This window comes from Macaca nemestrina, chromosome 6, assembly GCF_043159975.1.
Source record: "Macaca nemestrina isolate mMacNem1 chromosome 6, mMacNem.hap1, whole genome shotgun sequence".
Lineage (NCBI taxonomy): Eukaryota > Metazoa > Chordata > Mammalia > Primates > Cercopithecidae > Macaca > Macaca nemestrina.
The window spans coordinates 70,824,270-70,839,905 of record NC_092130.1 but is presented as its reverse complement, the minus strand read 5'-3'; the positions used below and the strand labels follow the sequence as shown (position 1 = coordinate 70,839,905).

At 39.9% G+C, this 15,636-nt stretch overlaps 1 long non-coding RNA gene across 1 annotated transcript in view; it reads left to right on the top strand.

Moving 5' to 3' along the window:
• LOC105471101 (uncharacterized) overlaps positions 1-15,636 on the top strand; it is a 69,038-nt gene that overhangs the window by 38,910 nt on the left and 14,492 nt on the right. Inside the window, exon 2 of the long non-coding RNA XR_980989.2 lies at positions 12,975-13,152. This is a non-coding gene — a long non-coding RNA (uncharacterized lncRNA). The remainder of the gene's footprint in view (positions 1-12,974; positions 13,153-15,636) is intronic.

Here is a 15,636-nt window from a genome sequence, read left to right as displayed (position 1 = left end):
TGTCCCCTCCCAAATCTCATCTTGAATTGTATCTTCCATAATTCCCATTGTTGTGGGAGGGACCTGATGGGAGATAATTGAACCATGGTGGTGGTTTCCCTCATACTGTTCTCGTGGTAGTGAATAAGTCTCACAAGATCCGATGGTTTTCTAAGAAGAAATCCCTTTCACTTGGCTCTTACTCTGTCTTTGCCTGCCGCCATCATGTAAGACATGATTTGTTCCCTTTGCCTTTAGGCATGATTGTGAGGCTTCCCCAGCCACGTGGAACTGTTAAGTCCAATTAAATCTCTTTTGTAAATTTTCCCGTATTGGGTATGTCTTTATCAGCAGTGTGAAAATGAACTGATACAGTAAATTGGTACCAAGAGACCAAGAGTGAGGTGCTGCTGAAAAGATACCAGAAAATGTGGAAGCAACTTTGGAACTGGGTAACAGGCCAAGGTTGGAACTATTTGGAGGGCTCAGAAGAAGACAGGAAAATGTGGGAAAGTTTGAAACTTCCTACAGACTTGTTGAATGGCTTTGACCAAAATGCTGATAATGATCTGGATAATGAAATCTGGTCTGAGGTGGTCTCAGATGGAGAAAAGGAACTTTTTGGGAACTGGAGCAAAGGTGACTCTTGTTATGTTTTAGCAAAGAGACTGGTGGCATTTTGCCCTGCCCTACAGATTTGTGGAGCTTTGAATTTGAGAGAGTAGGGTATCTGGTGAAAGAAATGTCTAAGTAGCAAATAATTTAAGAGGTGACTTGGGTGCCATTAAAGGCATTCAGTTTTATAAGAGAAGCAGAGCATAAAAGTTCAGAAAATTTGCAGCCTGACAATGAGATAGAAAAGAAAATCCCATTTTCTGAGGAGAAACTCAAGCTGGCTGCTGAAATTTGCATAAGCAACAAGTTGCTGAATGTTAATCCCCAAGACAGTGGGGAAAATGTCTCCAGGGCATGTCAGAGACCTTTGTGGCAGCCCCTCCCATGATAGGCCCAGAGGCCTAGGAGGAAAAAATGGTTTAATGGGCCAGGCCTAGGGTCCCTGTGCTGTGTGCAGCCTAGGGACATGGTGCCCTGCGTCCTAGCTGCTTCTGCCATGGCTGAAAGGGGAAAATGTAGAGCTTGGGCTACGGTTCAGAGGGTGTGAGCCTCAAGTCTTGGCAGCTTCCAAGTGGTGTTGAGCCTGCTGGTACACAGAAGCCAAGAATTGGGGTTTGGGAACCTCTGCCTAGGTTTCAGAGGATGTATGAAAATGGCTGAATGTCCAGGCAAAATTTTGCTTCGGGGTGGGGCTGTCATGGAGAATCTCTGCTAGGTCAGTGGAGAAGGGAAATGTGGGGACAGAGCACCCACACAGAGTCCCTACTGGGGCACCACCTAGTGGAGCTGTGAGAAGAGGGCTGCCGTACTCCAGATCCCAGAATGATAGATCCACCAAAAGCTTGCACCGTGCACCTGAAAAGCTGCAGACACAACACCAGTCCATGAAAGCAGCTGGGAGTGAGTTTGTACCTTGCAAAGCCATAGGGGTGGAGCTGCCCAAGACCATGGGGACCTACTTCTTGCCTCAGTGTGACCTGTATGTGAGACATGGAGTCAAAGGAGATCACTTTGCAACTTTAAGATTTGACTGCCTCACTAGATTTCAAGCTTGCATGGGGCCTGTAGCCCCTTTGTTTTGGCCAATTTCTCCCATTTGGAATGGCTGTATTTACCCATTGTATGAGTAATAGCCTATACCCCCATTGTATCTAGGAAATAACTAACTTGCTTTTGATTTTACAGGCTCATAGGCAGAAGGGACTTGCCTTGTCTCACATGAGACTTTGGATTGCAAACTTTTAAGTTAACGCTGAAATGAATTAAGACTTTAGGGGACTGTTGGGAAGGCATGATTGGTTTTGAAATGTGAAGACATGAGATTTGGGAAGGGTTAGGGGCAGAATGATATAGTTTGGCTCTGTCCCCATCCAAATTTCATCTTTAATTGTATCTCCCATAATTCCTATTATTGCGGGAGGGACCTGGTGGGAGATAATTGAATCATGGTGGTGGTTTTCCTCATAATGTTCTCATGGTAGTGAATAAGTCTCATGAGATCTGATGGTTTTACAAAGAGAAACCCCTTTTGCTTGGTTCTCACTCTGTCTTTGCCTGCCACCATCCATGTAAGATGTGACTTGCTCCTCCTTGCCTTTCACCATGATTGTGAGGCTTTCCCAGTCATGTGGAACTGTAAGTCCAATTACAATTCTTTCTTCTGTAAGTTTCCCAGTCTCAAGTTGTCTTTATCAGCAGCATGAAAAATGGGCTAATACAGTGTTTATGTAAACACTATATTATATAAGGAATGTATCAAGATGACTGCAACAGGGATCCTGCCCTTAGGAATCTTATATCTATACCTTCAACTACATAGAAATTAACATTTGCCATAAAAGGTACAGATACTATGGAATTTTATAACAGAGACTGATTTTTACTTACACCAATTCCTAGTTTAGTAGCCTTCTGATGTTTCCTTTCCAAAATGATATTATTCTTAAATGTCTAAACTTCCTAGAGTCAATCTATTATGCATAAAAGGAAATAACTCATCATTCTAAAGTATTAAGTCCAGATTTTTACTAAGGTGCTTCTCAATTCTTCAGTTCCACACAATTGTCATTAAACAGTATTTTTAGAGGCCAAATATATACGTTACAGCTCTAGATTATACTTTTAAACAGGCACAGTCTTTGGCCTTAAGGAATGGAAAATCTCAGTGGGACATCAAATAATTTATGTATATACATATAAATGATATGATGGAACTCCCTGATTATTTATAACAATGAAGTAAGAACTGACATAGACATCTTTAGAGGCTCTTCCATTACTGGGACCAATTAATTGCAGTATAATAAAGAGTAGATAGAGCCAGACTTGATACCAGGGAAAATCTTATATAAGAGTTGGGATTTTGGTTAATGTAAAGGGTGGAATAGAGCTAACTTCAAAATGTGATTCAAGTGGGTACTCTGTCACTTTAAGCTAGCTCTAATGAAATAAGATGAATAGGTTCATGTTTGGGGGGCATGGAAGAGAAAGATCCATTTTTTAAAAACCTAGATTGAAATGCTCTGACATACTTGTAGTATGCACAATTTTGCCATTTTATGATTAATGATGGTTTTGGAAAGGGTTTCTCTAGGTACATCTTAAGAATGCACTAAGAGAACCTAATGAGAACTGACAACCCTGAAGTATGCCAATCATCTCTCCTCATACTCTGAAGAAATAGAACTCTATGACTAGTCCAGTAGGAAAACACTGATTCCAAAGAGGAAAGGGCCAGGCCAAAGGCCTTAAACTTGTCATATTCTATGCTTTGATACCTGTTTGATGTTCACTTGGTTTTCAAATGAAAAAATTTCTTTTGAAAAAAAAGTGGTAATTCTGTTTCAGTGAACCAATGGCCTGGGGATTGATTGATCCTCATTTCAGTCAGTGCAGTCAAGGAACACGATGGTGCTCGAGGGACAGGTAGTCATGGCAGCAGTAGCTGAAGCTGCCTTGGTTCAGACTCTCTAGGATCCATGGAGGCTTCAGTGAAACTAGAAACAAAAATGCCAGATGAATGGGCTAGGAGGCAAGGACACTGACTTTTCTTCACCCGGGTATGTCCTTTATTAAGTAGCCAACACTCAACTGATCTGGGCTAAGAAAATGAGGAAAGGCTAAAGAAGAACAAGTAGAGGTGATTAGTTCATCAGAGCACCTTTGTCAAGAACTCAAGACTGATTCACTAAGGAGGAGTGGGTGGACTCTAGGGAGCTGCTAAGGAGAAAAGCAACATTGTCAAGGAGGGGCAGAGAACTCCTCTAGGCAGCAGCATGAGCGTTTAGCATAAACCCTTTTCTCCTCGCATTTTCTTAAGGCAGGGCGAGCAAATCCTGTGGACTGCTGCTGTGAATCTGGCTGAGTTGGTTCCTAACACTTCATATTGTACATGTCATTGTCAATTTGGTAAACCAGGCAGTGACTGTAACCACCATTTCAGGAGTCTCATAAAGTGAAACTGCATTATAATTTCAGCAGTGTTAAGAGAAACTGAAGTTTTCAACAAAATGAAACCCTGTAACTATAGATATCAAACTCTATGTTCCCTGAAAGTAGCTTTACAGCATATAAAACCAACCTTCCTTTGTGCAATTAAACCAGAACAAGATAGATGTGTCTCATTCCTTGACGTAATGGCCTTGAGGCATCTTAATGGAAACACTCTAATAAAAGTTTATCTCAAATACTGACCAATACTTTATCTCTGGCTGCAGTGAGAATGGTGGGCAGCAGCCTTCAGCATTCAGCCTTATCGAAAAAGAAGCGTCAGTGTCAAAACATGGCAATGAAGAAATCAGGATAAACTGTGAGAACCATGAGCACAAGAAAAACACAATTACTTCTGGCCTGAGCCCCTCACCTCACAATTTCAGAGAAGTGATATGTGATCTCTCAGCCAAAAGGTCTTCTGAAGACCTCCTGATACCATTGTCAAACCATCTATGGTGGCCAGAAGATGAATAGAGTATTCTCCAATTTCTCCGTTCTCTGAGAGGCGTGTGAAAGAGAACAGGGCATTGCTGTACTTCTCACAGTGGAACTGAGCCCTTTGAAAAGAAAATCGCTTTTTAATCTCTAAAAGAAAGGAAAAGAAAGGCAAATCTTTGAGCAGCTATAAAGAAAATCCTAAGAAGTGTTCAGAGGGAAAAGCGCTCCCAGGAAATGCACCTACTTGCCACCTCTTCGCATTAATATGACACCTTCAGCATGGATGGAAAGCTGAATTTCATTTCCCTCACAGCGTCTTCCATTTCCCCAGGAATCATGACGTTTCCAAGCTTTGCCTTCCATAATGACTGTATTCCACAAACTTCAGGCCCAACTCACACATACATATTCTACTCTCCAAGTCTGTCCCCTCAGCAGGAGACTAGGGTTTGATTGATCCTCATTTCCCATCAATGCAGTCAGGGGACAAGATGGTGCTCAAGGTACGGAAACAAACAATAATCAAGACACCTTTATATTAAAGGAAACCGTGAGGTTTGGGATATGTTCCGTAGTTATTTTCATGTCCAGAATGATTACTTAGTATCTTTAGCTTTATTTACTGAAGGGGAAAGGAGACACAGTGTACACTGAAATTTAGCAGCCCAAAATGAAATTTAATCACTAAATTCATTTTATGTCATTAATTTTTGCTTGGAAGTACCATCTTCTTTTAGTACTATGATCTGACCAGAAAAACCATCTCTGTTTAAATGACAGTCACTATTATTGGACTTTAGAAACTCACTCAGTTGTGGGTCAGGGCCTTGGACTTTTGAGTAAGTCCTTGCTTGAGTTGGTGTCAGTTTGAGTCTGTTTTACAAGCTACTGGTATGCAACCTTGGCCAAGTTATGCACCTCCCTAAATATCAGGTTTTTCAGCTCTAAAATGGCAGCTATGGCAGTTACGCTACGAGCATATTGGGAAGATAAATTCAGACAATTGTTATAAACAGTGATGCCTGATTATCTGGTAAGTGCTCCATAAATGGTAGGTGTTATTATTAGCAGCAGTAGTATTCAGTTTCTCAGGCCAGGGATGTATAAACTAGTCAGGATAGGCTGAGGCTAAAATATTCAATGTGTCTTCTGTTTCCTTTTGTTGTGTTCCACTTTCTGGCAATGAAAGGACATCAGTGAGGCTTTCAAAAAAGAAACAGACCCAATTTTTTTTTTTTTCCTGTATTCAACTGGTGCCCTCTTTGTTTGGCCATGCACACACAGTCTCAGTGAATAATAAAAATTCTCTAATGTTTTCACTCGACTTCTGCCTCTTGGCAGCCATGACCAAAATCACCCTGCAGCTGTCATTTACAACAGGGATCCCCAGCCAGTCACTTGGAGCCACCCTGCTGTGAGGGGCAGCTGCTCAAGAATATTTCAAGCAGGAAAGTGACAGAGCCAGATGCTATCAGGAATCCCTCATTGAGTTCTAGGCATTAGAAAACAGTAAGCCTTGCTCCCCGAAAGGATGGGGACGCCTGCTTCCAACCCATGCCAGTCAGCTAACCATACGATCTTTCTGAGATCTTGTTAATCACAACAGTGAAAACAATGAAACATAAAGGCCCAGATACTTTACAGTGCCCAGAGCCCTCAAAATTAGGAGAAAACCACTGAAGCACAGTCAGACAGTTTCAGGGAAAGGTAGTCTGTTATGACATCCTTTAAACCTTCCTAGCAGGAGTTTAGAAATTTTAAATGCAATTATATATGTGATAATAATGCATAACTTGAACATATATACAATGTTCTCAAAGATATAACACATTCTCTCTTTAAAACACTCTGAATTCAATAACCTATTTGGGAAATCTAGGATCCTGGAGTTTTCCTCAAATTCTTCTTCCACTAGAATAGCCAAGATATCAAGAAGAGCATTTTGAGAAATACTAGTTCTTGGACTGTCAACAGGTGTTACTCAAAAGGTATGCCTAAACTTATCTGGGTGAAATCAAATTAAATACCATATGATCCTTTATCTCCAGACACTCGGTGCTTTTAATATGCTAATGTGCCCTGTGATGATGCACATTGTATAGTTCCATTTACATAAAGCCCAACCAAAAAAAAGGAATATATATTATCTGTGTGTGGAAAAAGATATGCCAATCTTGTTAGTGGGGCAGGAGCAGACACTAAAATTAATAGTAGTAGTCAATGAAGATACTACCTTTCAAATTAATGTTCTGTTTATTTTTGAAAAGAATATATAAATGTATTACTTGTATAATTAAAATGCCATACAGGCCAGGCGTAGTGGCTCATGCCTGTAATCCCAGCACTTTGGGAGGCCGAGGTGGGCGGATCATGAGGTCAGGAGATCGAGACCAGCCTGGCTAACATGGTGAAATCCTATCTCTACTAAAAATACAAAAATTTAGCCAAGTGTGGTGGCATGTGCCTGTAGTCACAGCTACTTGGGAGGCTGCGGTGGGAGAATTGCTTGAACCTGGGAGGTGGAGGTTGCAGTGAGTCGATATCATGCCACTGCACTCTAGCCTGGGTGACAGTGCAAGACTCTGTCTCAAAAAAATAAAAAATAAAATAAAATAAAATAAACCATACGAAGTAAAAAACAATCAAGTGGCTCATCAGGAAAAATTAAACGAAACACAAAACAAACCAAGTAAACAAGAAGACAAATCAAATAGAGCAGTTGAGCTTAGCTTTCCATCACCATAATTTTTGGACTTGCCTAATGTACATATAAAGGAGATCCTTCAAGTTTTATCCTTTCACTCATTTTCTGAAAACTTCATATTTTTATTACTCATCACTCATGTTCTTAAAATATTATATTACTTATTCTGAGAGTAGGCTGGTCAAGAATTGTTGGTAGCCTGGTAAATTAACTACATTTTGTGTTGAAGGCAAAGAAGGTGTTATTTGCATAAAGTCAGATAATTCAGTTGCAATTTTTCAGTATACTTTTAAATCTCTGGCAGAATATCTATAATCAAGCAAAGTCTCCTCTTCTATGCCAGCAGTTGCTGCATTTTAAGTGCTTTCCTAGGGATTCTATGTTGCCAAAAAGTACAATTACTTTTCAGTTACTTCAGAAAACTTTTAAACAAGCTCTAAGAAAATGTCAGAATCCGAAATAAGAATCTGCAAAGAAACTTGTTTCAATCACATCCATTTTGGCTGCGAGGTGCAAGCTTGGGGATTCCATCTTGATAGATTGTGTTTCATTTGCCTTGTAAGCACCATGTAATTTATGTCTGGAGTTGAATTCTATCAGAGGAAATCTGAGCTCTGCAGGATTTGCTGTCGGGCTTCTCTTTGTGTAAGTTACCCCGTGAAGGCCTAGGATCTGTCTTCTGGTCGAGTCTGGTGTTTCCTTGGATCGGCTGCACACACGGCTATAAACACAATGAATATCCAAACTGATCTCACATAATTAGAAAGTATATCCTCATAATTAGAAAGAGGCAGTTGGCATTAGAGACTTCTAACAAACTTTCAACATTTCTGAAATGGCTGTAGACTTCTATTTTCTATGATGATTTTCAAACTAGAAGATCACTGTCTCTAACAGAGCATAGGAAGATGGACAGGAAACCATACTATTCCCAGGGTCTTAGCCGATCTCTGGAAATGTGGGGAAAACTGAGATTGAGTGCCTACTGTGTGCTACTAATGCTACTTCAAAGTATCACATATGTTATCTTATTTAACAAACTTCTACAGTGTTGGCATTCTTCTTTCCGTTTTCCAAGATGGGACACTGAGGTACTAAGAAATTTAGTCATATGACATAATACAATGTATTATGTGTCAGAGGCAGAATTTGAACCTGGATTTGTCTCCTAAGTCCAGACTCTTTCCACAAAATAACCAAGAAGTATATTAATTTAGTCAGTCCGTTGAGATGGTATTTGAGATACTATTGAGCTATTCTGTTCAATAGAAAGAGATCAGAATAATTTACTGACTTTCTTAATATGCAGAACCCTAATTGAGGACCAAGCAAGGGGAGATAGTATACAGGACTGTTCTTGTGCCTGTGATTTCAATACACTCATACACCTTACAATGTAGTGGGCTGAATTCAGGCAGCCGCCACAGGAAACCACCTGAATCAGAGAGTTACACTGGCGTTGGGAAAGTGTGGCCCATTCAGATGAAGCCCATGTTCATTTTTCATGCTGCACCACACTGAGGTGGGATGAATTTCTTTTAGCCCCACCAGTTCTCACTATCACCTGCCACTCCCATCAACTGTCCCTGTTTGCTCCCACTAGTATCAATTGCCCAGAGTGTGGGACGCTTGATCTCATTATCAGAGGAAAGCAAGCATTAGTTGAAAAGGAAGAATGTGTCCTCCTTGTCCTCTTAAAGCCATGACAATCAATGGCAGGCGCAGTCTTCAATAACAAGCCCAAGGCCACACTGGCAGAACCTGAAGCTCTTATCAGGCCTGAAGCTGCTGCATCCTGCCAGAGTAGAGACTTGAAACAGCTCAGAAGAAAGTGCAAAGGATGGAGTGATTCATTAATTCACTGTTTCTCTCTCAGTAGCGACTGTGGCTCTGCTCTGCCTGGAACCTGAGGGCATTCAGTTTAGCACAAAACTGAACATCCTTTTAGGAGCTTCTGGGCACTTTAACATTCCAGCTGTCTTTTATTAAAGTATTTATTTATGACATTTACAACATGCCAGGTACTGTTTTAGGTACTTAATGGATATTCACCGAGGGGAAAATAAAAACAGTGAATAACCACTAAAAGGCATTCATGAAAATAATCAAAGTAATACACATTTGAGTTTGTGCTACAATTGTGACTATATAAGATATGTGTGCACCAGGCTTAAGAATGCAATAGCAGATACACAATGGGAAATAATTATATGGGTATCCAGAAAGTCGATTTTTTTCAACCTTTCAACAATTTTCCTTGATGTTGATTTTATATTGATTTTATGATTTTAAGAAAACAAACAAAAATAGTAGTCAAATTAGGCTCTCCAGGTAACTTGTTTGAACTGCATGTTTTGAGGGTCTCTAATTTTTTTGATATAGTGGGGAGCAAATTTTTTCTAATTTTAATTAGGAACTTGGATTATCTGAGTACTGGAACTACTGTCATTTGGAATAACAGCTGGGGATGGTTGTAGTAATAAATATATAAAGCAGAGAAAAATATAGCTTCTAAAAGAAGCACCTATTGAATTTTGATGTTAATTTGTTATATTGTCAAATTGTAATTTCTAGTTATGGGGGGGATAAGTGGATACTGTAGCCAAGAATTACAAAATAGGGCTATGCATTGAAGTATATCCTCATATACTGTTGCCTAATTGAATTTATTATTTGAGACATTGTTGTAGAAACCATCCCAAGTTGCCCAAAATTTATGTTAATGTATTGTTTCTGAAGAGCCTTTATGCATATGTTAGTTATGCTGCTTAACCAGTCAAACATTATGTGAGTGTTATTGGCAAATAGATGATGATAAACACTATATTTGAATTTTGTGCTTTCTCTCCTTTACCATCATCTTTTCATCTGTGTGAATAGCAGCGGATATGGGATCATCCTTGAGGCTAAGTGCCATCTCATCTAGGTTGTTGGATTTTTGTCATTCGTTTAACAAGCAAAGATCTTGTACTGTTTTATTTACATATTTTGTATTAATGAAAGAATTAATATATTATCACCACCAACTCATTTGACCAATTTCTCATTATGAATTTGCAACATTTTCTGATTATTAAATGCCTTCAAGCATTACATAAACAATTTCCAATTGAGCAGGTCTTCAGGAACTTTAACGTAATACCAAACATCACTTTTAATGTTTTTTACTTAAGTGTGTAGAGACTTTTTGCACTATCCCTGAAAACAATCTGGTGGTTCATTTTACTGCATCTAGAAAGAATTCAGTTTCATACTATGGTTAAAAAAATAAATAAAATGCACAAAATGAGAAGCATTTCCATGAGTAATTTCACACATGCTGCTAAGTACTGCAGAGTATTGCCAAGCCTAGCCTTTAATCTCTATGGGAAGTCATACAGCTGTGAACTCTTATTTGCTGTCGAATGTCTTTTGCAAGGTTATTAGAAAAGACAGGAGACCGGAAATCCTTCCATGTTACCTTACTTTATTTTTTGGCCAGCATTTATTATCATTACCCCTTTATCTCTGTTGATAGCTCAACATGCGCATATTTCACCAACCTCAGGCAAAATTATGAAGTAGGATTCATGAGGCTTTGGTGTTCTCCCCACTCTGCCTTCTGGGCCCTCACCTGCATTCCCTCCCTGCAAGTTTCTCGCTTTCTGAACACAGCCCCTGCTCTCTGTCCAGTCTACTTATTGACAATGTTAAGGATGTATTTTCAGCCAAATGCAGACCAGCGTGGTCCATTCATGGATCACCGTGCTTTGTCTCCCAGGTAAGAATCTCATGTGATAAAACTTGGGCTTACTGAAGTGGTCAATCTCTTGGAGTGGGGATGCATACTTCTAGATCTTCGGCAGGCTCTAAATTTGCTTCGGCTTGTCTTCTTGCAAGACTCAACAGATATGCTTTGGAACATTACTGAATTCCTTTGCCCTGACTTCCGTCACTCTGGGCTGAAACTCAAACTGCTGTGCAGTTTCTCAGCTTTGATGTTCCCCTGTTAGTACTGGAAACAGTTCCTGAAATCCTTTAGAACTTGTAAGAAATAATAATTTCCACTGTTAACTATGTGAGGAGGGTACGGTGAGTGGAGTAGGGAATGGTTTCAGCAGTGTGCTGAGCTTGGAGAACTGATTATTAAATTTTCAGGAATTTTGTGAGCCAATTCCCATCACCTTGATAGCTTACAATCAGCCACAGGTGGGAGAATTTACACCACGAATTGGCAAACTAGCTACACAAACTAGCTGTCCCCCACCTCTAGCCAGTGTGGGAAGAGCCAAGATTGGCATGAAAAGCAGTGGTACTGCTTCCTCACCAGACCGTGCGCTCAGTGTGTCTAGCTAGCCTGCATCCATATTTCTCACTCTTGGACCCCGCCTTGCTTCACACATGTTAAGCATTCATTAAGAATTTATTGAATGAATGAATGAGTTTGAGACAAAGGATTTTTTTTTACACAGTGTATACTATTTGTTCTGATCTTTGCCAAACTGTCAAAAAGTCAAGGCCTCTTCCCCCTTTGCTCCTATTTGCCTATTTAGAAGTTCCCATGGTTAATTGCCTCCTCGTCTGTGACTTCTATCATTCTTTTATTCCTGGAACTAGAGTTCACTATCCACTGTATTGCCCCATTGCTCACTCATATCCTACAGGATATATTCTAATAAGGTTAGGAAGAAAGAATAAAGGAATCTTAACTTTTCAGAAAACCTGGTTTCTAGTCTCAATTCAGCCACATGATATCCTTGTGACCTCAGAGAACACACAGCCTCTCAGATCCTCAGTGCCTTCATGTGTAAGTGAAAATGTTATTACTGCTATGCTCACCTCAGGTGGGCTCCTGAGGATCAAAGGAGTTGTTGCATGTGACAGGGCTTTGTAGACTATAAAGTGCTCCACAAATGTTAGTTCTTGTTAAAAGTAGACAGATGCAATGAAATATCATTGACTTCAGAAACAGCAAGAGTTAGTTGAAATCCACCTCTATGATTGTAAGCAAAACTCACCTTTCCTGAGTTTCTGTTTCTTCATCCTCAAAACAGGAATAATACCCCCTAACATTCAGGGTTGTGAGAGTTCAGTGAAACAATGTCAACAAAGGGCCTGACTAACACAGTTTCCCAGTAACTTCTTCCCTTTTCTGATTTCCAGGCTCAAATGTCTTTGGGATGATATTATCATCATTGCTATTGGTCCATCCTTAAGTTTCCCCTGTCCTCAACAAATGACATTTATATATTATTATTGGTATATTATTATTGGTTATGTGCAGGCTCTGGAGTAGGACCACCTGGCTTTAATCCTGGCTCTGCACTTGCTAATGATGTGATCTTGAGCAAGTCACTGTGCTTCTCTCGGCCTCCGTTATCTTTTATAGGGAACAGTACCTCCCTGAAGTGACAAACCATCCCAGTTTTGTCTGTGACAGGACTTTCAGTGCTGAAATCAAGAAAGTCCTAAGCAAACAGGGATGAGCTGATGACCCTATTACCTACCTCACAGGTTTGTAACGAGGATGAAATGTGTTATAAATGTGAAGTGCTTAGAACGACCCCTGCAGTTAATATTACGTCTCGCTATTATTTCTCCAGAAACATTCCTTTGGTCCAAAAATTGAATAGTGGGTTTAAGGGCACAAGGACAAATCACAGCAGAGATAGAGAGGCCTCCTCAGAACCACTCATCCAAGCCCAGGCACAGCCACCTCCCCGGGGCCTGCTGCTGACGCCGTTCTGAATCATCCTCTGTTTTACAGGGTCATACACAGAGGGGAACCACTGCAACTGCTGTCCTTGTCTACTGCTGTGACTGTCCTTCTGGTCACTTTGAACCTGATGCCCTAAGGGAAGAGAGAGGATGGAGAAAAAAAAGCAACTACCTGATTGTTTGATACTTCTTGTGAGGATTGACCAAGCCCTAGAGGGTGAGGGGAGGTAAGGCCAGGGTTGAGCTTCAACTTCCTGACTTCCCTATCCTACCTCTGAACAGGCTCCACTGGGGTCCATGAAGTGTGTTTCTGATGCTGTATATTGAACATGATTGAGGGAACTTGACATATTAATTCTGTTCCTCTCCCTGGGTCTGAAATAGCACTGCCTATAGTCCAGTCTTGCATCTGCCTCTGCTAGGTAGGTGACCTTGGAACTGTTATTTAACCTCTCAGTTCTTTCATCTGTAACACAGGGAATAGTAAAAACAGGACCGACACCATAAGAGTGTTGTGTTATATGAGATAATTCATGTCAGGAAATTTTCTCAGAGCCTGGCCTCGTATGGTAAACTAGGTACAACTATGGTAAACTATAGTAAACTATATATAGGCACTGAGGGGAAATGAATATGTTGGTATGCATTTTGTTGGTATGCATACACTTCCAAATACTAACATCTTCCTTTTAGATAACTTACATATAAAATTTAGGTTCACTCATTTTTACCATCCCTTTGAAATTAGAATGTTAAAATTATGACAATATTTTTCTAGGCCTAATGTTGAAATGGAAATTCTGTGTGGTTTCTGTGCTTTGTTAAGAGTTTGTTTGCTTATTGTCAATAACCAATAAGAATTTAAAATCTGAGCTTTCAAAAACTGGTTCCAGAAATTAGGTTTTAGTGTGTCATCAATCCTACCAGAAAGAATGCCAGAAATAAACATCAAACAATAAAGTTATATTTTGCATGTTTAATTGCTTACATGTTTACCAAAGTCACTCTTTTCATAACAATAAAACTCTTGATCCTCTCTCTTATCAGTGTTTCCAAAGCAGTTTTAGTTGTGACAAGGCAATCAAACAATGTCCTAAGTTCCTTGTTCTATTTTCCCTAGCTTAGTGCTCCTCTGGGTTTGATTCCCTCATACTCATTGGTATATTTCCATGCAGATGATCTTATGTTTGGAAGCACAACACAAGGCAAGGTTTTTGCCTTTAGACATGCTATTGCTGCCAGAATCCCCTGTGAGCTCCCTTTTCCATCGTTTCCAAGCATAATAACAGGTTCAACCAAGGGTCTTTATTAAAGCATTGGGGCCAAGATTGTACCACAAAGAACAGCCCTCTGGTCTCACTTTTTTATACTGATTCCTCTATAACAAGCTTTCAGGTTATGTCAATGATATGACTCACAAAGGGAAATAATCTTCTGACCTCCCAATGCATTGTCTTCCCAGAGTTAACTGATGTGCAGTGTGAATCCAGTGTTTCAGCATACATAACCTAAAATGAAAAGCATTATATATAGTGACTCTTGCCAAATTGTACTGTGTGAGTAAGTGCAGTCCAAAATATACTTTAAAGGTAATTTGAACAATTATTTCCATTTCTACTAGATCTCTGAATTTCCTCTATCCTTATAGAATTCAACGTGCAAATTGAAGTTCAAAGAATGTTCATCTCTGAATTTTATGGCATCTAAGTTTAAAAAACTGCACCCGTTCATCAAACTTTAGACCAAAAATCTATGTGTACTACTCTATGTAAATTAAACCTCATTTTTAAAATGGAGTGAAGTGTTGATGGGGAGGAATGCCCAAAGATCAAGTAATTCAGAACTTCTTGGTGGTGGAGCCTGGATATGGGTATATTTTCAAAACTCTCCAGGTGACTCTAATACACAATTGGCTGGGATACCCTATGATAAAGGAAAATTGAGAGTCATTTAGGTACAGGGTTTGGGCGCTCCTGCAATATCTGGACATAGCTATGTCTCCTAGCACTGAACTCCTACCGTCAACCTCAATTAGTATGCTACAGAAACTTCATAATGCCATTGCATTTTAAGCTGGTTGCCACCTTTCTAACCCTTTCCACCTAGACCATCTAGAACTTTTATTAAGTATGATTTTGTGAAGGGTATTTATGAAGTGGCAATGACCCCAGACTCTCTCCGCCTTTCATGGCCAGAATAAACATTTGCCTTATTGTAAAAAGAAATGCATGAAAAAACTGAGCTTACTCAGGGTGTAAAATTATTATTTGAATCACAGCAAAACAAGTTTGACTCTTTTTCTTGCCATGCTTCTCTTTTCCTGTTGCCACGGGAGCAATTCCACATGACACATTTAGACCTAAGAAGGAACTGCCAGTTTTGCACAATAAGGAATGAACATATTCACCGCAGACCATAGGAAGCATGACTAGCAGCTTCCTGGGCCAACCCAGAAATGTGGCTTGCACCAGGAATGATGGAATAGTTTGTATCTCTTCCCTCTGTCATGCTTTTGTACTCTACTGGCATACCGGCAGAATTTTTTGTTTGGAAAAACGACATTGTTGATCAGAATGTTCCAGTGGAACTGCTGGTTGCAGAAAAAAGTGCAGCCTTCACAGTTCACCACTAAATGGTCTTACTCCTCGGGCCCAAAGCTACTAGTTCTAGCCTGATTTTCCACTATTTATCTGCACTATTTCTTGCTGTTC